Source organism: Camellia sinensis, chromosome 7 (assembly GCF_055761805.1).
Source record: "Camellia sinensis isolate YWXY chromosome 7, ASM5576180v1, whole genome shotgun sequence".
Classification (NCBI taxonomy): domain Eukaryota; kingdom Viridiplantae; phylum Streptophyta; class Magnoliopsida; order Ericales; family Theaceae; genus Camellia; species Camellia sinensis.
Window position 1 is genome coordinate 84,056,884 of NC_138967.1, and position 25,120 is coordinate 84,082,003.

Consider the following 25,120-nt stretch of genomic DNA (forward strand, 5'->3'; position numbering starts at 1 on the left):
GATCTCTTCATATTTGGTTTGCTTTTGACAGTTCAAAGTTTGTGGCCTTGTTTTCGGGGGCTTTGGTCCTGGCAGCAGATTCTATTCAGAACAACTTTTGAAAATAGTGGATTGTTGTTAGTTGCTTTATATATATATATATATATATATTATATATTCAAAGAAATGGGCCCACTTTGTTCATTTTGATTCTAGGAATTTGTGGCAATGTTGATTATAATTAGGGAGGTAAGAAAAATCGAAAAAAATCAATTAAATCGATTGAACTGGATTAAATTGGTTATATTTGGTCTGTTTTTTTAATAAGAATCAGTCTGTGCGGTTTTTAAATTTGATTTTTTTTGATTTTCGGTTCGGTATCGATTTAAGCACCTTGTGCACCGATTTAAACCGAAACCGACCGCTTCAACATATATTGTATTTATAATATATAATGTAATAATATAATGATATTAATAAGTATAATAAATTATTAACCATAATTAATTAACATTATCATCTTTATAACATAAGTTTGTAAACTCTTATTATATATAATCTTAACTCTAACTCATTATTCTTAAAATCTCAGTATTTTTAAACTTTTTTTGTTTTTATTTTTGTTAATTTAAGAATTGAAAAGTATGTATTAAATGGATGGATTGGATATGTTTGAAATGGTAAACAAATAACTAATATAACATTTTTATATAGATTAATGACTATATTTAAAAGTGGCTCAAGTTTGAAAAATCCTAACCCGATTAAACCACACCAAACCGAACAGTTTCAATTGATTCGGCTCGGTGCGATTTGATGGGAGAAGCGGTCTTTATCGGTATTGAAAATAATAAAACCGACATTATTGGTTCGGTGTAATCTTTTACCTAAATACCGACTGTACTGAACCGATTACATCCCTAATTATAATTGCTGGTAGTGGGGAAGGCCAAATTCTTGGCCCACATTGGTTTTTGGTTCATGGTGTTTGGCCTACGTTATTTATGGGCAGTGTGTATATTGGGCTTGTGAGTTGTGGGCAGTGTGTTTTTAGCCCTTTTTTGTGGGATGGTTGGTAGGGACACTTGTAGTGAACTTCAGACCCATGTTCTTGAGACCAAAATGAAGAGCTGGGCGAGAGCAATATTTTAACCGGTGGAGATCGAATTTCAGCAACATCGAATTTTGGAGTTTTCATTCAGATTCTCTTCAAAACTTGAGGCAGGAATTTTCTACACTCTAATATGATTTTTAGCTTAGTTATTTACTATTATGTATAGATGATGAGATTTGGTTGTAGTTTGGACAAATCTAAGATTTGGATTTGAAAGTATAAAAGAGGGGTTTCTTGGTTTTGGACTCTATTGCGAATATGGGGTTTTGAAATGGGGTTATTTGTGTATAATTGATGAAATTGAGCCTTGGGATTGTTATTTGAGAAAGAGGGGAAAATGCCCTAATTGGGATTAAATGAATTGTTTGTCAAAATAATGAAATTAATTATGGGAATATATAATTGGATTGGAAATGATGAAATTGGATGGAAATGTAATTGAATGGTATAGTTGGATTGATAAATCACTCACATATGGAAGATGTAATAATTTATCTGTTGATAAATTTATTTACCTGTTTAGTGATAATTGTTTTGGGCTATTGGTGGAGGATAGCCATGATTGTTGTAGAACTGCATGATGATTAGGTAAATTGAAACTAGTCAACTGAATTATGTCATTGAATATGACGGTTAGATTAACACATTGAATATGTGCTATAATTGATCGTTGTATATGATAATGTGTTTAAATACATTGTATATGTATGTTTATTGGGAGGAGATAGGGGATGTACTCCATATGTGATTATGTTTTTAAATACATTGTATATGTATATTTATTGGGAGGAGATAGGGGATGTACTCCATATGTGATTATGTTTTTAAATACATTGTATATGTATGTTTATTGGGAGGAGATAGGGGATGTACTCCATATGTGATTTTGTTTATAAATACATTGCGTATGTATATTTGTTTAGGAGAAGAAAGGGGATGGACTCCATTTAAAGCAAGTTGGCCAGAGTGTCCTGGGTGAAAGACCCGAAATTTTATATATAAATGGGTGCCGATTCCTTCGGACGAAATATCCGTAAAATGGCAAGTTTGAAGTGTTTATGTGTATTTCACATAAATGGAAAAACTGTTGAGTTGTAATCTCATACTGGTTGTTGTTGAAAGATAAAGAATTTAACTCATGAATTGAGTAGTGCATATGAATTGGAAATGAATTGAAGAAAAATGGAATAAGATTGATCTTAGTGGCATATGAATATGCAGGCCTTGTGAATATTTCTGTATTGGTATTGTTTATATACGTGGTATTTATACCTTTGCTAAACCTCATATATTGTGTTAGATTATTTCTACTGGGCTGTTGGCTCACCCTATGCGGGAATATCATTTTCAGGTGCAAGTGAATTATTTCCTCCAAGGCAATAGCATGGGTGGACTTTTGGGAAGCAAGGGTTTCTTATTTATGCCTTATGTGTGTATGTTTGTTATTTGTAAAGCCGAGGGCTTAAGATGTAATGAGCGAGACTCAATTTGTGTAACCAAGCAGTGACTTGGAAAGATGTAAGCCTACATGGCATTTAACTGTTTGTTAAACAGTAAACTCTGATGTATGAAAATATGTTGCTTCTCATATTTAATCCGCATATGAGTTATCTTTATAGTATTATTTTCGGGGCGTTACAGCAAACTGAAGGAAATTACCTAGATGCCGTGGAGAACAACCAGCGTCTCCCTCTTCTACACCATACCCATTATGGAAGCTACCAGCTCGAGGAGGCTCCCCGTATACTCTAGAGATGCCTGCAAACGCAATTGGATAATCAATGTCTGCAATGAACATATCTGAAATGGAAATGTGGGGTGCAAATGGTAAAGTATGGTCCATACCTGAGACGAGCCTCGAACTCCGACAAGCTCGTGTCCAGCCTCTGCCGGCTCAATCAGAATCTGATAAGCAATATCAGTCGCCCTCCAGCATGTGAGCGCGGTAGGAAGCTCTGGCTAGTGGATAGTCTGCTAAACAAGGAAACCCCTCTGGTATGGGCCCTAGTTGCCCGAGCCGTCTCGCCTGCCGCAGGAGCCCTTGCCCCTCCACCTACGTGAGCCCCGGTCAAAGGAGGCAAGAGATGGGTCTGAATAAAGGTCATGTAGTCGCCATCGTCTCTAAAGAAATCAGCATCCAAGCCCACCATGAACAGAATGACTACATCAATAGATAGGCTATCTGTTGTCCTCATAGACTCTGGAGGTGGCATTGGAACGTCCGGATCTGGCAAGCCCATGGTCTAGCGGATGAATCTCTCACTCAAGAACCAGGCCTGGCAGACTGAGCCCTCTAGTAGAATCCGAAAACGCGACGTGCCTCACACTCCTGCATACTGGTCCCGCACCCCGGCCGGCATCATGGCCTAAGGCTACCACACGATTTGCAAACAGAGAGTGTACAAATTGTTAAATGATGACAATTGCTAAAGTGTAAATCAGAGCAGTGTTAAAGCAAAAATGATTGTGTTTTGGGTTACCTCAAAGGCGGTCACAATGTCAAAGTAATGGCAGAAGAAGGCAAAGGACTCGCTACTCTAGCGCTGACACCTGCCATAATATCTCCTCGAGTAGGAAACCATCAGGGGGAGCTCCTCTATGGGCTCTGGGGCGAGGGCTGGAAAATATGCATACACCCATAGCTACAATAAAAGCGTAGTGACATGAGTACAAGGTATGAACAGATATAGAAAGTGCAAAGCAGAAAGCACAAGGTATGAACAGATGCGAAAAGTGCAAAGCACAAAGCACAGGTGTTGAATAGATATAAAGAAGAAAATGTAAAGTAGAAAATCTAAAGTGCAAAAGAGGAGTTGAAATGCATACCTACGAGGCTCGCCAGTAGCCTCTAATCCGCTCTCCCCTCAAGCGGGAGGTAGAGCTTATATAGTTGTATAGGGTGGCAAAGCCAGCTTCGCCCCAGTCGCAGAAGCGTACTCGAGGAAGGGTCACCAGGGCACTCAATAGATATAAGCCCACGGCATTCCACCTGTTTGAAAACAAGGTGGTACCCCATTTCCTTTAATGTCTCGGGCTCGCTCCTTCCGAACTGCTCGACGAACCAACTATATTTGACCATAGTTGGCCGGTACAAAGGTGGGCGAGCTCCTAACAGCTCGATCCAGACCGCCTCTCACTCCCCTATGTCGGTGTCAAAAGGGATCGGATCACCCCCTACTCCTAAGCCTGTGATCATGGCAAAGTCGTAGGGAGTCATCGTCATCTCCTCGGCAGTAGAGAAGTGGAAGGAGTTGGTGGTGTCCCACCACCTCTCCACTAGTGCTCCTAGAAAGGGACTGCTCGTAATGAATCGTGTCAGGCCGAAGCAGAAAAGGCCAAAGTCGGTCTCTTCAATGATGTCACGGACTCCAGCTGGGAGCTCGTCATACCAATCCCTCGCTGTCATAGCTCCGTACCCCCTGTAGGCACGAGACTCTCCCTATGGCAAAGAACAGATGAATCAGATCAGGCAGTGATGAAAAAGTGCAGTCAGATAAAAGGCAATGCAAGAAATGCAGTGAAAATATAGGCAGGAATGCATGAAAACAGAGTTCATACCTCAATGGCGCTGGATGAAAGGTGGGAGGCCGGCTCCCTCAACAAAAGGTCCTCTGGTTGTAGACGTCCCCGAACGTCCCGGGGTAAATCTCCCTGTTTTGTTCGTTGGGCACACTACAGTTCAGACTCAAAAGTCACGGTCCTGTATCTAATCTCGCAGAGTGCAATGAAAGACCGATGAATCATCAGAGAGTCCAAATCTGGCAAATCGTTTTGGAAAACAGATTTTTAGAAAGAAGTGTCAAACATGGACTGCTTTGCCAGATACAGAGTCGCCACCTAAATATTTTATTTTGGGGAATTTAGGAAACCCTGGCTCGTGCCTAAGGCCACGTGTCCGTCATCACCAAAGTTGCCTCGGCTCTGGAACTTGGGTACGATTGGGGAAGGTCACTTCGTGAACACCCCCGCTCGCCCGATCAAAGATCAGCCTCTACTAACCATGATATCGGGTTTTGAAAACATTATGCATTCTTATTCCGGTTATTAGCCTAGATTTACTATGTGATGCGCACAGCATACAAGTACAGACTGGATTGCCTAAGTTAGAACAAAGCATCGCACATCTGATTGTTTTGAAAATTGATCGAAGTTTGCTCTCGCGAGTAGGCTAAAACACGGGTTTCGACGAATTATCCCAACTCAAGCAACCCAACCTTCACCCACAGGCATTCAGGCAGTTATATCACATAAGCACATAGCCTCATGGTAAGTATGCTATCATGGCAGTCACTCATACACATGCAAGGATGCTAAAGCATAAACACTTACCGAGTACTCCGAGCCAAAGAAAGAAGCTAATTAGAAATCATGCATGAATCCTAACTATGTTAAGAATGCCTAATGCAATACAGATGAATGAATGCAAACATGCGAACATATAGATGCTAATGGAAACATGACCTAATCTAATCATCATAAGCTGGTAAATAAAAAGGAAAAAGACATGGGGTTGGAAGACATACATCACACACACACACACTTATTACAATTGTGCGCTCGCTCGGAGGGTCCGAATGAATAGTACAAACCATCTAGCTAATCTAAGCTAAATAACAAATTACAGCTAATTATTACACAACATTAATTAATATTAACTAAGTAACTAATAAACTAGCATGCAAACTAAATACAATGGACTGCCTCAGCTCTGTTTCGGATGGCGAAGGGTGTATGCATGCTCGAGTTGCCATGTCGGTAAATTCCATCGCGATGCCTTGCCTCGCCCTTGTTTGCAATTGATCTCAAAAACTTGCACAAAGCTCCAGAAGGCTGAAACTCCACCTTGCGAAGGCCACTGACCAATTATTAGCATGGGAGACCACCTGCCGACCACCCTTTGTGGTGGAGACCAAAGAGGGTGGTCGGCCTGCCAGAAAATCTGGTCGGTCGACCAGTTTCCACCTCTGGTTTGTGGTTTTTCTACAACAAAGGCAAGAGAGAAAAAAAGGCAATGTATTTTCAACAAATGCGTGCATGAACACTCTCCCCATCCTTGCACAAGCTTAAGGAAGTGTAGTCCCCGATCCTCGTGCCACCAATCACGCATCTTGATACATGATGGCCGAGAAGTCGAATTGCACGACTCAATGGGACGTGAATGCACATATAAGCAACTAAAGTCAACGACTCTATCATGGATAGTCAAGAGTGTCGACGACCGAGAATCGAGGCATGTTTCGTCACTTAGAGTATGAAACGTCCCTCGTTTCCCGTGTTCGGACTAAACCCTACTACAAACACAAAGCAATGAGATGGCATACACAATGCGACTAACATGCAACCTAGCATACGCAATGCTATGGGCTTAAATGGCATACACAATGCACGTGACATAACATGGCATACACAATGCACTTACGAAGACTATCATGCGCACATGAACTAAATAGCATATACAAATGCAAGATGGACTTACACCAATATGAGTGGACCTCAACCACACTCACATCAGTGGCCATATGATGAAAATGAGACAACCGAAATACATGCAAGCATGCACGAATGCAATGGACCGATCCTAAGGCACAACATGCAACTCTAACTAAGCATGGCAAAGGATGAAATATGGCATACAAGCATACATTTTCCAGCTCTGAAACATGATGTGCAATGGTCCCGAATCATGCAAATATGTTACCCAATGCATGCCAGATGGCCCGAATACCGAAACTAGTGAAGTGCGTTACACTATAGGTACACAAAGCAATGCATGAATGGCAAAACCAACCCCAAACAGACCCTAGGCAGGTCTGAAACAGTGGAAAAATGGCCCAAAATGATGGTTCAAAGTGTATGGAAATGAAGCTCATTCAATAGTCCGAAAACAAGGCATTCATGCACAACTCTCAAGCACACTTAAAGAGGAGAAAACATGAGGATATGGCATTCACATAGGCTCTGAAATATGATGCAAAATGACCCCAAGGCATGAAAACACCTCAGTATATGCATGCAATAGACCTCAAATCTCAAAGCTAAGCAAGTGTATTGAACTACAAGCATGCAAAACAAGCATCATTCGACCATGAGACCCAAAAACAGAACTAGGGCAGTCCAAAATATGCACAAAATCAGTTTAAGGCAAGGCCAAAAAGTCCTAAAATCAAGGGTCAACAAAGCATGCAAAATAAGCTAGTGAACCATGATTTGCACTACAACTACATGAAGCACATGAGAGCTCACCAAACCAGCTAAAAATAGAAGTATGCCATGCCAAATAATGCCCAAAAACCCACTGAAACTCAATCAATGCATGCAAGAATGATGTGTCCCTTTGAAAGGCCAATAAGAGGGTTGTTCTACACATGCAAGATAGACATACAAAATGGAAAAACCACCTCTGGACAGAAGTTATGATGGCCCTAAAACTCACTGAAAATGGCTTGAAATTATTCTAGGAAGCATGCAAGTGAAGGCCCCTTTGAAAGGACTTGAAGAAGATTACTCTACACATGCATAATAGACATCTGATATGGAAAAACCACCTCTGGACAGAGGTCATACTGGTCACAAAACTCATCAAAAATGGTCTGGAGCATGGCTTTGAAACATGCAAATAGGGGCTCCTTTGGAAGGCCAAGAAAGCTAGTAAAGAGAACAAAGGGTGAGAGGGTCACCCTTCTCTGATTTTGAGGCTCAAAGACACATGTTAGCCACTAAAAATCTATTGGATTTCAGTGGCTAAAATCCAAACCGAGACCGATACAAATGCTCTAAAGCATAGCTCAAAACATGAGGAAATGAAGCATGCAAGGGGGTAGATGACCCCCAACAGAAAAATGCTCTTAAACAAACATGTTTAGAAGATCAAAACAAGACTTTTTTCAGTTTATGACAAAGCCTAAATATTCTTGAAAATAGAGCTAAACTATGAAGCAAAACAATGTCAAAAAGAGGGAAATGGAGTGTTACCCTTGTAGCCAAAGGAACCAGCAACTTCTGGACCAAGATAGCAAGTCTTCAACCTCTGAAAATGAGCTCCAAGGTGCTTGGATGGATGATGGAGAGGTTAGGCTAAGAGGTGTAGTGCAATGGTGCAAGAACAAGGGACCTTTGGAGCTAAAATGGAGAGAAATAGGGAGGGAAGTGTATGTACGCCTTGAAGCAAAATTCTGAACCAAGGCCAAGGAGGGTAGGCCCTTCCTTTATAGAGGAGAAGGTCTATAGAGGAGAAGGTCTAAAGCTTCTCAAAGAAGCTTAAAAGCTAGGCCAAACATCCTCCATACACACTCAGAGAGAGGAAAAAGCAGATGGCTGGCCGACCAGTTCAGGTGGTCGGCCGACCATGCCCCCTGGTCAGCCGACCAGGGGTCAAAAGGGTCAAGCTCAAAAGGTGATCGGCCAGCCCATATTGGTGGTCTCCCAGGTGAATGCAACTTAGTGGTGGTATGGGAGACCAGAAAATGTGGCTCAAAAGTGAGGGAGACCATCTACCTGTCAAGAAAATTGGCCAACCGGGGAAAGGTGGTCTCCCACCCTACTACCACCTTCCTAACAATGAAACTAGGGTCCATGCCAAAAATGAACCCACACCGATGCGAAACGAAGGTTCGAGGGCCAAAACACGCAGCCGGGGGCCCCGAAAACTAACTATTAAGCATCGAAAGTGGCGTGCGACCACGAAGGTGGTCTCCCGGGCCACAGTGTCCCTCTAAGGAGAGGAAACAAGGTGTGTGCCAAAAATCAAAGCAAACGGAGGTAGTTAAGCGGTCCCGAACCGAGGCACACAGCCGACGGCTCTAAAAACCGAAAACTGGTCTCCAAACGGGAAAAATGGCCTACGACCACGAAACGTAGCCTACGGCCACTGAGAGATGGTCTACGAGGCCTCTCCCTTCCTTCAGGAAGAGAAAATAGGGAAAACAAGACCTGGTTCGCAAACCGAGGCAAGGCACGAAAAGGTTCCGAAGCCCGGAGGCAAGGCTCTCAGCCGAGACTTTGCAACCTCAGAACGAGCACAATATGCAACATCACCGAGCGCTCAGTTGGTGACATTTGAGTCTTAAGGTCAGTCAAAAATGGGGTGTCTACAGTTGCCCCTCTTTGACAGAACTCGAAAATCATAAGTGAGGGAGTGAATGTCAAAGCCCAAAAACGGTCCATTTTTGACAAGGCCAAAGACTTAGACAAACAGGCAAGATAAAAGAGATGTGCCCGCAGGTGGGGGGCAAAATGCAAAATGATATGCACCAAGTCGAACGTAACTCATGATCATACAAAGCAGTAAACTGTAATGAAGCAAATCTTCACAATAGATGCAACAGTTTTAAGCAAGAATGCAAAGCAACAACTACATTTAATGCAGTAAGAATGTAAGAGAATCACAATTCTCGCTACGTCTCACACGGAGAAGATACAATACCTACGCGGTTCGTCTGGTCACACTAGCTTCAAATGAACTGTACATACAATATTGTGCCTGCAAAAGAGAGAAACTTAACAAGCACAACATAGTTAGCAACACATGTTCAACACTACATTAAATGTAGACAAACATGGTGCCGATGGGAAAGTGCATCGCAATGCGAGAGAAGTGCGTGTGACAACGCAAGTTAAGCATGGAGGTATGACAATACCGGTGAAACGTGCACCACAATGTAAGCGATGTTCATAACAATACGAGTGGCGTGCATAACAATGTTGGATAAGCGCGACTTTACGAGCATGTTTAAAATAAAACACTGAGTAAAGAAATGCAAGCTTTGACGAGGACAACTCAATCGCGACCTTTGGTTTACCTCCCGGAGGGGTCGCAACGTACTCAAAAAGGATACACCTTGCTTTTGACGAATGACGACGAAACACGCATCGAAAGTTGGAGTTGAAGTTCCCGCGGAGGGATTTCGCGTCGGAAAGTGCACTTTTCTTGTACTTTCTCGAAAGCCAGGGACTCCAATCACCACCAAAATTTGTAGGGAGCTCAAAAAGGCATGGGAGACCACTCAGGAGGGCCACCGACCACCTTAGAGGGCCACCGACCAGGTTTGGTGAGAGAGGGTGGTCGGCCTACCAGGAAAGGTGGTCGGCCGACCACCGAGCCAAAAACCGGGGCAGTTTGGTACTTTTACATTCGGATCTTTAAATGCACTTGGCCAAAACACTTTTCCTCACATCTTCAGGTCCGAAATTAGCTCCTCCTCCTTCCTAAACCATTTTCCCTCTCAGATCTACGCTATATACGCGTTTTCCAATGCCGCACGCAAATTTTTTTGCGAAATCTTTTAGTTTTCTTCACTTTGGACCGATTAAAATTTGATTTCGGGGCTTCTTTCCCCATTTTCACCACTTGAGGTAAGTTTGTCTCAATATTTGGAAAATTTTCTCGGGAGTTGACTTTTGTTGACTTTTTCATTTCCCGAGAGTTGACTTTTGTTGACTTTTTCCAATTTTGGCTCATTTTGCTCATTTTTGTTCCTTTTTACAGATTTTTCGAAACGGCAGGTCATTTTCCTCAGGGCGGAGGTCCTCCAGATGCCGGGGGTGGGCCAGACATTATGTCTTTACCTCTGAGGATTCAGCCATTTATTCCCGAGAGGTATGACCCTCCGGCACGCATCCTTCCTGGGGCTGTTTTCTACCACTTCACCGACTTTGATGAGCGAGCACCTGTAGATCTATTACTGCGGGAGCCTGAGCCCCACCTCTCTTATCAGGCACGAGTGGTATGTACTTCAATTTTACATTTTCTGCGATGTATTCTGCATTTTTCGTGCATTTCATGCTTTTGCTATGTATTTTTTATTTGCTCGTTCTGAACGCGTTCACACACCATACTTCTGCTCATTCTAGCACACGGCTCACAGCACAGTATTTTGTTAAGTTGACACGCAACTCAAGCACTCAAATTTCTGAACACACAGCTCACACTTTGATGATGAACACACAGCCCACTATTTGACGGCGAACACACAGTCCACTATTTTCTAAAATCTGAACACACAGCCCAAACTTGTTGATTATGAACACGCAGCCCACTGTTTTTGAAGTCTGAACACATAGCTCAAGCACTTGATGTTGAACACATAGCTCGAACTTTGAGATGAACACACAGCCCACTGTTTTGAAATTTGAACACACAGCCTAAACTTTGATGTTGAACACACAGCTCACACTTTGATGATGAACAGACAGCCCACTATTTTTGAAGTCTGAGCACACAGCTCGAACTTTGAGATGAACACACAGCCCACTGTTTTGAAATTTGAACACGCAGCCTAAACTTTGATGTTGAACACACAGCTCACACTTTGATGATGAACACACAGCCCACTGTTTTTGAAGCCTGAACACACAGCTCAAACACTTGACTTTCTGAACATGCAGCCCAAATTTTAAGGTGAACACACAGCACACACTGGTTGAGAGTTGAACACGCAGCCCAAACTGTTGAATTTCTGAACACGCAGCCCGAATACTTTATGTTGAACACGCAGCTCATGGCATTGTATCTGATTTAATTTGCACACAGCTCACATACTTTATTTTGAAATTGAATACATGTGTTCATTCTGAATGCAGGTATCTTCTCGTATTACACGAGGATATGGATCGATCATCACCAGGGAGTGGTACGCGGAGCTCCCAGAGGCCGTTCACGATCTGGGTGACCAGGTAGGGTTCGGACCCTTCTACACGGGGATATCACGTTATCTAGCAAGCAGGACCCTGATGGACGCCCTCGTAGAGAGATGGTGGGACACCACCAACTCCTTCCATTTCTCAGCTACCGGGGACATGACGATGACCCCGTTCGACTTTGCCGTGCTGACAGGCCTTGACGTAGAAGGCTGGCCGATCCCCTATGACGAGGATATGGGTGAGTGGGAGGCTGCCTGGATTTATCTATTGGGAGCTCGCCCACCGGTTGACAGATCTTCAAGCCGCGTCCGGTACACTTAGTTTTCCACATAGTTCAGGGAGGCTGTGCCCGAGACTCCCGAGGAGATAGCACAGTACACTCGGGGATTTTTGATGTTCCTTTTCGAGACCACTTTGTTCTCCGATAGGGGGAACACCGTTGGACTCTATCTGTTGAGTGCTCTGGTAGACCTATCACAAGTCAACCGGTATGACTGGGGTGGCGCCGACCTGGCTACCCTCTACTGCTACATTAGTGCGACCTCCCGTGGACGGGGGAATATAGTTAGAGGGCTATTGGAGAGCCTGGGAGGTACTTTCTGCCCTCTTGATTTACATTTCTGCTTTTCATTACCTGTACACTGCACACACGGTACACTTTACATTCTGTACTTTGCATTCTGCTCTCAACATTCTGCGTTCTCTGTACATTCTGCATTCACATTCTGCACTCGGCATTCTGTATTCTGATGGATATTGCCCTGTTTTCCACATCTATGGGTTTTCGCGTACTTTCCGACGCTAGCCCCGGAGCTTGAGGTGGAGGTGCCTCTCACGATTCCTTACTTGCTCGTATTTGAGGGCCAGTACCGGCCGAGAGCTCGGGAGACTCTCCCCTACCTGCGACAGTTTTTTGATACAGTGCGGACGACCGAGGTAATTCAGAACTCTCAGTTCTTCATGTTTTCATCTTTGATTCATCTTGCACATTTACGATTTCTAATCGGCTTATGCATTGGTTATCCACAGATCACATGGCAGCCCCGGGCGCCCTTGGGTGGAGATACCCGATTTCAGTTTGCTGGAGGATGGGCTGCTTCTCGTTACAAGATCCTATTTGAGGGGCCCGTTGGTAGGGCCTGGTTTCTGGGGGACCGCTTCATGCGCCAGACTATAGGCTTTCCCGAGCAAAGTGTCCCCGCAGCACCTCCGGATGACATGCGGTCTACTAAGGGGCTGACTCCCCAGGATGTTGATAGCGCCATGTTGGGTACCGACATACTTCTACATTTGGAGGAGGGGGAGTACGCGACTTACCGTCATACATACTTGATGCCTCCATTGACAGGTGTCTGTACTCCCACGAGGAGGTCTGCTGGCATGCCATCATCGAGCCGGGCCCGGGCTACAGATATTCCTTCGACCAGCAGGGCCGACACATCGAGAGGTGGGGCTGGACTGGTCCTCCTGATTCCCCCGACTGATCATCACGCCGAATGGCCAGATATCCCGACTGAGTTGATAGGATGGCGATACAGGACTTCCTACCCGATTCCGATAGAGCCCCCTATGCCCGATCACCGATACGTCAGTGATCCTGACTCACCACCGATATGTTCCACTACTTTTCATTTACCACTCAGATACTTAGGCATTCATTTACTCATTGGTGACTTGAGCTTGTATCTGCAGCCATCCATTGAGTATACAGAGGGGTTACTCGGGTTAGTAGCCTCACTCGAGGGCATGGTCCTGCAGAGAGAGACGCAGTTGTCCATCGTCGGTGTCCCAGTACTCTTTAGTTTTCTTGCATTTATCATACTTCTGATGATATGCTGAACTTGAACATTTCACTGCATTGATTGACTGTATGTGTAGAGCACATCTGACACACACCACATTCATGTATTGTATCTGCATACACCCACTCTATGTAGTTTTCTTGCATCTGTATCTGATATACATACTTTGGCTGATGTATTCAAATTGCGCTCTTTCTTTTCAGATGCCTCCGCTACATACTGGGCCACAGGCCGGGCCATCCAAGCCTTCTCGGAGAGCTGGGAGAGGGGGTTCGACTTGCGGCCGAGGTGGACACAGAACGCCTGTCATAGAGGAGTCCAGTGAGGAGGATGAGTCTGCGCATCCCCAGTCAGAGACATCCACTGACAGAGAGGGTGACTCTGGTTCCGGTTCCGGTTCCGGTTCCAGTAGTGGAGATGATGTCGAGGAGTGTTCCGAGGAAGGCAGCTCCGATCCAGATGATGATGATGGTGCAGAGGTTGTTCCGCAGAAGAGGACGAAGAGGGCCTCTTATTCCTACAGTTGATAGCATTGATGCAGCTGTTCCCTGCTTTATTTTCCTTTTTTACTAGTAGTTGTAGCACATTGTACATTATTAGGCTGTTTTATTTTCTGTAAAACTTGTACCCCGGTTGTAAAATGTTGTAACAAAGGGAAGCATGATGGAATGAAACAAATTTTGTTCAAAAAAAATGCTGTATTTTATGTTCTTAGCATCGCGTCGCATCATTTTGCACGAAAATGAGATTGAATGGAATTGTGCATTGAAAATTGCCCAGTCAGGTAGTGAACCGACGAAACAAACTAAACAACTTAACTTACTAAGAAACAACAAAACCTTAGCAAGTTTACAACTCGATAAGCAAGACACAACAACGTTGAGTAAATAAAGAGTAACAACTCGATATACAGAACTCGACAACTCGACAAAACCTAACGACTCGATAAGCAAAACAACTCGATAAGCAAAACAACAACTCGATAAGCAAAAACAACAACTCAATAAGCAGGACTTAACAACAACTCGATAAACAAATGCATTTCAGACGATCTGGGTGATAGAACGTATCCGAAACTAAGGTAAACTCGAACCTTCAACACTCCCGACGCATGGAAATGCTAGGAACTCTCTTCTAGAAGCTAGGACAAGACCAAAGCCTTGTTTCTCTCTATGGCCGACCACCTAAGGAAGCTGGCCGACCAACTTTTTTTCATTAGAGACCAAGGGATGGTTGGCCTACTGTAGACGTCCCCGAACGCCCCGGGAGGGTTAGTCCCGTTCTGTTCGTTTTGGGGTCACTACAGCTCGGACTCTTAAAATGTCACGGTTCCTAATCTGAACCAAAGAGTCCAAATCCGACAAATCGTTTTGAGAAACTGATTTTTTGAAAAAGTAATGCCAAATATGGACTGCTTTGCCAGATACAAAGTCGCCACCTAAATATTTTATTTTGGGAAATTTAGGAAACCCTGACTCGGTGCCAAAAGGCCACGTGTCCGTCATCACCAAAGTTGCCTCGGCTCGGGAACTTGGGTACGATTGGGGAAGGTCACTTCGTGAGCACCCCTGCTCGCCCGGTCATAGACCGGCCTCTACTAACCATGATATCAATTTTTGAAAACTTTGTGAATTCTTATTCCGGTTTATTAGCCTAGGTTACTATGTGATGCGCACAGCATACAAATATAGACCGGGTCGCCTGAATTGGAACGAAACATTTCATGTTTGTTTTTGAAAATGGTTTGCTACCCGCAGGTAGGCTTTAAAACATTAGATGATTTATTCCAATTTAAGTAACCCAACCTTCACCCACAGGCATTCAGGCAGTTATATCAGATAAGCACATAGCCTCATGGTAAGCATGTTATTCATGGCAGTCACTCACACGCATGCAAGGATGCTAAAGCATAAAGCTTACCGAGTACTCCAAGCCAAAATAGGAATTCATTAGAAATCATGCATGATCCTAAGTATATAGAAACGCCTAATGCAACACATGCAAAATGCAACTATAGCAGGCTCGGCTATTCTAAGATGGCATATGGAATGCTACAACTAACATGTATTCAACTTGGAATTGAAATACAAATGCAGTTAGTATGATGCGCCGAGCCCGGTGCATGCAATGCAGATGAATGATGCAAACATGCTGTCATACTGTATGCTAAATTAAATATGCCCTAATCTAACCATCATAAGCGGATAAATAAAAGGGAGAAAGACGTGGGGTTGGAAGACATACATCACACTCACGCACGCTTATTACAGTTGTGCCCTCGCGCAGAGGATCCGAATAAATATACAGTCCAAATATTACAGTCCCGAATAAAAGAATATTACAGTCCAAAATATTACAGAATCCTAATTAATTAATGAATTAAGTAAGAAAGCAAATAAAACCGGCGTGCAAGCCAGGGACTGCTTCGCTTCTGATGGATGATGCATGTCCGGATTGTCTTGCGCGGAAATCCACCGGAATGCCCCAATTAGCCTCTGTTTACACCTGTTCTTGAAATGCGTGCTAAGCCGCAAAAGGTTGCTGATTCTTCGTTTTGCTGCAACAGAGAGCAGGAAAGGGGCATAGCAATGTATTTTCACAGATATATGCATGTCTCGATCCTCGTGCCACCAATCACGCATACCGAGGCATGATGGCCGAGGAGTCGAAATGCACAACTCAATATAGGATGAATGCACATGAAACTATAGCTAAAACCTAACTCCATCATGGATAATCCAGAGTGTCGGTGACTGGGGAATTGAGACACATTTCGTCACTCGGAGTACGAAATGTACCTCGTTTCCCGTGCCCGGGCTAACTCCTATTCCGGACACGATGCAATATGCATGATATGCATGAAATGCAACTAAGATACAATCCTAACATACACAATGCTATGGAATGACATGCCTCGAAATACGTGCACATGGGCGCGCAAACCGAGAAAATGACAGAATGTAATCTAAGATACAACCTAGTATGTATTATGCTATAAAAATGAGATGTCTTGAAATGCGTGCACACGGGCACGCAAACCGAGAAAATGCAGAATATGATGAAAATGAGATGCCTCGAAAAGCGTGCACACGGGCACGCAAACCGAGGCAATGGTAAAATGTGATGAAAATGAGGTGCCTCGAAATGCGTGCACATGGGCACGCAAACCGAGGCAATGGTATACACAATGCGAATGACATGGAAATGTGATATGGGCTTATGCCAACATGAGAGAGCCTCAGCCACACTCACATAGGATGCCAGCGGATAAAAATGAGGTGCCTCGAAATGCGTGCACACGGGCACGCAAACCGAGGCGATGGCAAAATGTGATGTAATGACATGAAAACATGATATGGGCTTATACCAACATGAGAGAGCCTCAGCCACACTCACATAGGGTGCCGGCGGATAAAAAATGGGTGCCTCGAAATGCGTGCACACGGGCACGCAAACCGAGGCAATGGCAAAATGCGATGTAATGACATGAAAATATGATATGGGCTTATACCAACATGAGTGAGCCTCAGCCACACTCACATAGGATGCCGGCGCATAAAAAATGGGTGCCTCGAAATGCGTGCACACGGGCACGCAAACCGAGGCAATGGCAAAATGCGATGTAATGACATGAAAACATGATATGGGCTTATACCAACATGAGTGAGCCTCAGCCACACTCACATAGGATGCCGGCGGATAAAAAAGGAGTGCCTCGAAATGCGTGCACACGGGCACGCAAACCGAGGCAATGGCAAAATGTGATGTAATGACATGAAAACAATAGCAATCATTCTAATGGAATTTCAGCAGTAAAATATGGGGGAAAACAGTCCCGAAATGAGGCGAAATGACATGAAATGCAAGGAATTGTCCCGAAATGCGAATTTAGGCACCCGAAATGACCTATAGCTATGCCAAACATGCACAATATGGACATGCAATGCAAAGGTAGAAGCTAGAAAGTCCAAAAAAATGCACTTTCACAGTTATAAACAATGCCAAACAGCAAGCATAGGTATGGCAAAGATGGCATGCAAGAATAGGGGCCAAAAGAGGGGTAATGAAGCAAGTGATATAAGCAAAACCCAAACTGAAAATTTTCCTTCTAAAACACTGAAGAGGGACCAAAAATATGAATATTTACAGTTTATGGCAGCCCCAAAATCAGTATACAAACATGCTAAAAATGTGATGCAAAATAAGGCTCAAAAGTGGCTATAACATGAGGTATGCAAAATAATCATCAAACAGCAAAAGGCCCTTAATAAAACATGTAGAATGGACCAAAATAAGCACTTTTACAGAACTGTAAAATGGCCAAAAATAAAAGCATGGTAGGCTAACTAAACATGCAAGAATGGGGAATAAAAGAGGGATATAACATGAAGTGACCTATGGAGGCCCCAAACCATGAAAGGACCTAAATGAAACATGAATAATGGACCAAGATAAGCACCTTTTCAGAACTGTAAAATGGCCAAAAACAAAAGCATGGTAGGCTGCCATTGCATGCAAGAATGGGGAAGAAAAGAGGAGTATAAAGGTAGGTACAACATGGAAACCCCAAATGGTGTTGATCCCTTCTTCAATGTTGAAGAGGGGCTCAAAATAAGCCTAATATCAGTTTACAACATGCTCGAAAACAGATTTCTCATGGGTCAAGAATAGCATGCAAAATTATGACATATAAGAGGATCAATGAAGCAAGTGTGTCATGGAGGGCTCAAACAGGGTTGAGCCCTCAATGAAAAGTGAAGATGAGCTCAAAAGAGGGCCCTTTTCAGTTAGGGCCGGAGCTTGAAACAAAAAGCAAGTGAGGCTTACAAATAAATCAAGAAAAAGGGTCAAAATGAAAAAAAGGTTACTCACCCTTGAAGACTCAAACTTTTGTTACTTCTTGGATGAATTTGCAGCTTCTTTGGCCTTTGAGAAACCTTCCTTGTTGCTGGAAATGAGGTGGTGATGGTAGAGCTTGGTGGTGTAGAAGGAATGACGGTTAGGGACTTAGAGATTTTTCAAGAAATGAGAGGTATGGAGATGGAGTTGTGTATGGAGGCTTGAAGGTGAGTTTTTCTAACCCCAAAATACTGCAAGGCTTGCTTGCTATATAGGCCAACAAGGGGGTGTAAAGGTGGGGGAAAAGGAGAGTAATATTCCCCCACGAAATATCCCCCAGATAAAGATCTTTTCTGGGGGATAAAGCCTCACAGCTGTAAAGGGAACAGTGCAAGGAATACGGCCGGCCTGGTACTTTTGTTGCAGGTGGCCGGCCGGCCACACCCCCTAGCCGGCCGGCTAGGGGTCAAAAGATTCAATGAGATTTTCTGGCCGGCCACCAACTGATGGTGTTCTCCTATGTGTGTACAACACAACCATGTGGTTAAAATTCCAAGAAAGTGGGTCGAAGGGGTTCAACATTAGCCCGGAAGGAGGGGGTCAAAAGGGTCAAGTTGAATTAATGGCCGGCCATGAACTTTTAGGGTCCTCTCATGTGTGTACATCACAAATATGTGGTTCAAAGTTCAAGAAAAAGGGTCCAAGGGGTTCAACATTAGCCCGGAAGAAGGGGGTCAAAAGGGTCAAGTTGAATTAATGGCCGGCCATGAACTTTTAGGGTCCTCTCATGTGTGTACATCACAAATATGTGGTTCAAAGTTCAAGAAAAAGGGCCCAAGGGGTTTAACATTAGCCCGGAAGTGCGAAAAACGGGCACTAGAGGGCGTCGGAGGATGTATAACTGGTTGCTGCAACAATTGCTGGCCTCCCACCCTTCAGTGACCTCCCCGATGATAAAACAGAGGTACCTGCCAAAAATGAACGAAAACCGTTGCAAAACGAATGCTCGGGGACCAAAACGCGCAGTTCGGGGTCCCGAAAATGGGCTGTTAAGCACCGAAAGTGGCATTCGGCCACAAAGTGGGTTTCTCAGACCCCAGTGTCCCTCAAAAGGGAGCAAATAGGAAGTATGCCAAAAATTAGAGCAATAGGAGATGGTTAAGCGGTCCCGAACCGAGGCACACGGCCTGACGGCTCCGAAAATCGGAAACCGGACTCCGAAATGGGCAAAATGGCCTATGGCCACCAAATGTAGCCTACGGACATTGAGAGATGGTCTACGGGACCTCTCCCTCCCCTCAGGAAAAGAAACAGAGAAAACCGAGTCTGGTTCGCAAATCGAGACAAGGCACAGAAGAGGGTTCGGAAGTCCGGAGGCAGGGCTCACGGCCGCGACTCTAAAACTTCTGAACGAGCACATTATGCAACATCACCAAGCGCTCAATCGGTGACGTCTGAGTCTTAAGGTCGGTCAAAAATGGGGTGTCTACACCTACCAGAAAAGGTGGTCGGCCGACCACCTGGTTTGGCAACCACCAGCTTTTCGACACATGTCCCCCGAACAGTGCCTTATCCTCTTTAAAAGTTCCAGCCTCGTGGTTCATTCATTTCATCTCAGTTTTGCATCAAAATGGAGGCGTTCCTCATCCAAAATCTCACAGCTTGGATTGCTTCTCTGGATGGCTCAGAAAAGTTGAACTTCCGGGGCTTTGGCTTGAATGCACTATTCACGCTGGGCTGTACTCCGCTGCATCTTCCTTTCCTCCATGCCGCGGCAAGGTTTTGGAATCCGGCAACACACATTTTTAGCTTTAGCGGGCAAGAGATGTGTCCTACTTTCAAAGATTTCCAAGCTTTGATGGAATCCGAGTGAAATGAGGAAATCTTGCCTCAACTCCGATTTGGCCACGTCCAAGCCCTAGGATGAATGTGCGGCCTCACTTTGCATGATGCTCAATCATTGATTCACGACGGGGAACTGGACATCCCAAGCTTGGTTCGCTGGTTTTCTAATGCTGGTGACTGCGGCGGCCATTATTGGCAGGGCTATCGGCGACACACGCTTTGCTTATGCTTGCTATCTCATTTCTTGCTTGCCCCGGGCTCCGATGGATTCAGTGTCCGCTTGATCGAGGTTGCCCAAGGTTTGAAGGAGGGCAAGAGCTGCATCGCCATGACATTGGCTGAGACATTGATGGGCTTAGACGCTTTTCATCGCCGGGAGACGGCTAGGCTTGCGGGGAGCCCACTACTATTACAGGTAATGTTTCCCACCCAATCTCACATATGTATAGCTCACATCACTCGGCCCTCAGGCTCGGTTTTTCTCACAAAACCCTTTTCTTTTTTTTCTCTCATCGTACATCTCTCTACTCTTTATTCTCTCATTTTTTATCCCTCCCCAGGTGTGGTTGATGGACAAGTTACAGATTGTGGAGTCTTGCCCAGCATACTCAGCTCGCAGCTACTTTTTTCAACAATGCCTGGTCGATGCCTTGGATGAGGGGTGGTGGTACAACTGGATGTGCAGTTCGTCTGCAAACTGCATCACTTGGCGCTGCCCTTGGCTCAATCTGCTGGCAATGAGTTACAACATGACCCGTCAACCTGGGATTCAATTGATTGGCATGACATACTATGTCTTCTATTTTCCGTTCCGGTTCCGACGCTAGTTCGGACATGATCAGACTTGCCCGCCAGAGGGGATAGAGTACCCTGCTGCGTTCCCAGCCCGAGGCGCACAGCTTGCCCGGTATGCCACTGCATGGAGGAGTAGAGAGCCCCTGGCCTCCGCTCCCACTTTCAGTTGCACTTTGTCTAATGAGTGCTTTGATTGGCTCAATGATGAGGCACAGGAAGGGCCCACTTTGGCATCAGAGGCTTCGACTAGCTCTGGGAGGGGGCGCAGGAACACCTGACTTATCTATGCCCCGGATTTATTGCTTTATTAGTACTTTCAAGTTTTCTTTATGAATGTAATAAAAAGCAACTTCAATTTGTATGCAAGAGCAGGAGAACTCTGTATTGAAATCAATGAAATTGAAGGTTGTGGGTACTGAAAATTTTTTGCTTTGGTCCAAAAATGGTCTAAGTTGTAAAAAGATTAATTTTGAACAAAGTCAACTTTTATTAAAACTTTTCAAAACCATTTTCGATATGGATCAGAACTGGACATGCCTGAAATCTGTCACTGAGATGCACAACCTCGGATCCTAGCAACTGGAAAGTTGCCCCTAGTCTGAATAGTACTGCGACACTGCACAGCAACGAAAAGTTGCCCCTAGTCTGAAAAGCACTGCACCGGAGATCATAACCGAACTCTTGAATGCTGAATAGACAAAGATGGCCGAGATGATCAAATGGACAAAGTTGATTGGGGAAAAGTTTATGGCTGAACTTCAGGATGAAGTTGCCTACGTATCCCAAAGATGGGAATCAAGCCTTACGTAGTTCAGGCTCGAGTTCACTCGAGTATTTTCACTCTCCTTTTACGCTCTAACTTTTGCCAAGGCCGCCCTTTGCGGGTTTTCAACCTTGCGAGCTCAGTTTTTATAATTTCAAATTTTTTGTGCTCTGAATTTTGCCTAGGTCGCTCTCTCGGGTTTTCGGCCTAGCGAGCCTCTCAGGGGTAATATTTCTTCAACTTGTCCATGTTGATCGGCTGTGAGAACTCTAGGCCAGGTCCATCAGAACCACAGCTCCACCTGACCAGATAGACTTGATGATGTAAGGACTAGTCCAATTGGGTCTGAACTTGTCCCTAGGGTCGTGGATGGGAGCTCGGTTGTCCTTGAGCACCAAATCTCCTTCTTTCAAATTCCTGGACTTAACTTTCTTGTTAAAGCCCTGGCAATTCTGCGCTGATAACCTTGAACATGGTACAGTGCTTTCAGTCTTCTCTCATCAAAGAGCATGAGCTCTTCAACTCTACTCTGCTGCTAATTTGCTTCGGCTATTTGACACTCAGCCAACACTCGTAAAGACGGAACCTCAATATTGATAGGTAGAATGGCCTCCATCCCATAAACTAATGAATACGAAGTCGCCCCAGTAGAAGTTCGAATTAATGTCCGATAACCCCACAGAGCAAACGGCAGCTTATCTGGCCAATCCCGGTAGGTTTCCACCAACTTCTGCAGTATGTGCTTGATGTTCTTGTTGGCGGCCTCAACCGCTCCATTGGTTTGCGTGTGCATGACTTATGAAAAGCCACGTTGTATTTCTACAACAAGTCAATCACTTCCTTCTTCAAGTGGGAACCATTATCTGAAATGACCTCATTTGGGACCCCATAACGACAAATGATGTCGTTTCTGATAAACTTTGCAACGTGCGACGCTGTAGACGCGCCCTCGGGCCTCATGCTACAGTTCGGACTCAATTGGTGTCACGATCCTATATCTAATCTCGCAGAGTGCAATGCAAGACCGATGAATCATCAAAGAGTCCAGATCTGGCAAATCGTTTTTTTTGAAAACAGATTTTTTTTTAAAGAAGTGCCAAACATGGACTGCTTTACCAGATACAGAGTCGCCACCTAAATATTTTTTTATGGGGAATTTAGGAAACCCTGACTCGGTGCCAAAGACCACATGTCCGTCATCACCAAAGTTGCCTCGGCTCGGGAACTTGGGTACGATTGGGGAAGGTCAGCTATGAGCACCCCCTCTCGCCCGATCCGAAGATCGGCCTCTACTAACCGTGATATCCATTTTTGAAAACGTTATGTGTTCTTATTCCGGTTATTAGCCTAGAATTACTATGTTATGTGCACAGCAAACAAGTATAGACCAAATCACCTAAATTGGAACAAAACATTTCATGCTTGTTTTGAAAATGGCTTGCTACTCGTAAGTAGGCTAAAATGTAAGTTTTGCCATCCTCAAGTGGGCTTTAGAAAAGATGGTTTTGCCACTATCTAGTGGGCTTGAAACTCACAGTTTTAATGCATTATTCCAATTTAGGTAATTCGACCTCCACCCACAGGCACTCAAGCAATTATGTCACATAAGCAGCTACCCTCATGGTAATCATGCTATTATGGCAACACTCACACGCATGCGGTATGCTAAAGCATAAATGCTTACCTAGTACTCCAAACCAAAACAAAAGCTAGTTAGTAATCAATGCATGATCCTAGCTCATGTTAAGATGGCTAATGCAACACATACAAGATGCAACTACAATAGGCTCGGCTATTCTAAGATGGCATGTGATGATGCTACAACTAACATGTATTCAACTTTGGAATTGAAATACAAATGCAATTAGTATGATGCGCCGAGCTCGGTGCATGTAAGACAAATGTATGGATGCACGCATGCTATCATACTGTATGCTAATAGAAACATGCCCTAGGCTAACCATCGAAAGCTAGTAAATAAAAAGGAGGAAAGACGTGGGGTTGGGAGACATACACACACTCACGCACGCTTATTATACAATTGCCCTCGCTCGGAGGGTCTGAATAAATATTACAATCCGAATAAATAATATCAAATTAACTATTACAAAACTTCTAATTAATTAACAAATTAAATGCAGCAAGAAGGTGGCCACAGCCCCGCCTCAGGATGCGTGAATGATGCATGCTTGACTCATCTCGCCCGAAAACTCGCTGCCATAGCACCACTGCCTCTGTTAACACTACCTTGCTCCTCTGAGGACTGCCAAAGTCCAAGGCTATGCTCTTTGGATGTTAGGAGATACCACCGACTAAGTAGAAACACCACCGGCCGAAGGGGATGATCACCGGCCACTGAATAAGCTATCGGCCACAAATTCCTGGCCGGTCGGCATTGTATTTAGTCGACCGGCCAAAACTTCCTGCAGAACCTGCAGTTGACAGCAGCAGAGGGCAAGCAGTGTATGGCATGGAATTTTTAGGCAAATGTATGCATGGACACACTCCCTGTCATGTAATGGACTCAAGGGAGCATGGCCCTCGATCCTCGGGCCATCAATTATGCATTTTGATGCATGATGACCTAAGAGGCCAAGTTAGCAACTTAATGTAAATGCATGCAAACAAAACACATGAATGCCAACACCCTATCATGTTGAGGTCAAGGGGGGTCGGCGACCGAGGATCGAGGCGCGTTACGTCACTTTGAGTACAAACGCATCACAATTCTCATGTTTGGTTTGACACCCCAAACCAAACAATGCAATATATGTATGCAAATGTGGCTCAACTATCCAACATGAGGCTAAGTTACAAGGTATGCCAAATGCAAGGTAACCTAAACATGCAAATGTAATGTAATAAGCATGCGAGATGCAATGCAATGCAACCTAAAATGTAATGTAAACATGGCACAATGCAAGCATGCAACTAAAGATAACAAATCAAGCATGCAACCATATACAAGAGTGGACTTAGGCTGAAATGGGAGGCCCCAGCCACACCCCAAAACAGTGGCCAAAGATGCCAAAATGATGGACAACAAGCATACCAAACAAGCAAATCAAAGGGGCCTAAAGCTAAGGCATGGAGGGCTATTCTCAAGAGCACCCAAAGGTGAGGTACATGGATACCAAACACTCATGTTAGAATCTAAAATGCATGCAAAAGATGGCACCAAAACATGCTAGGAAATGGATACAAAAGAGGAAGCATTCAAGGCCACTAAAGAGAGTATCCTACTACAACCACCCCAACCACTCATGGCATGCACTTTTCAATATAAATCAGAGTTTCAATATGTAAAATGAGCCCCCAAAATCCACTGGTATGGCAGCCTAAGTG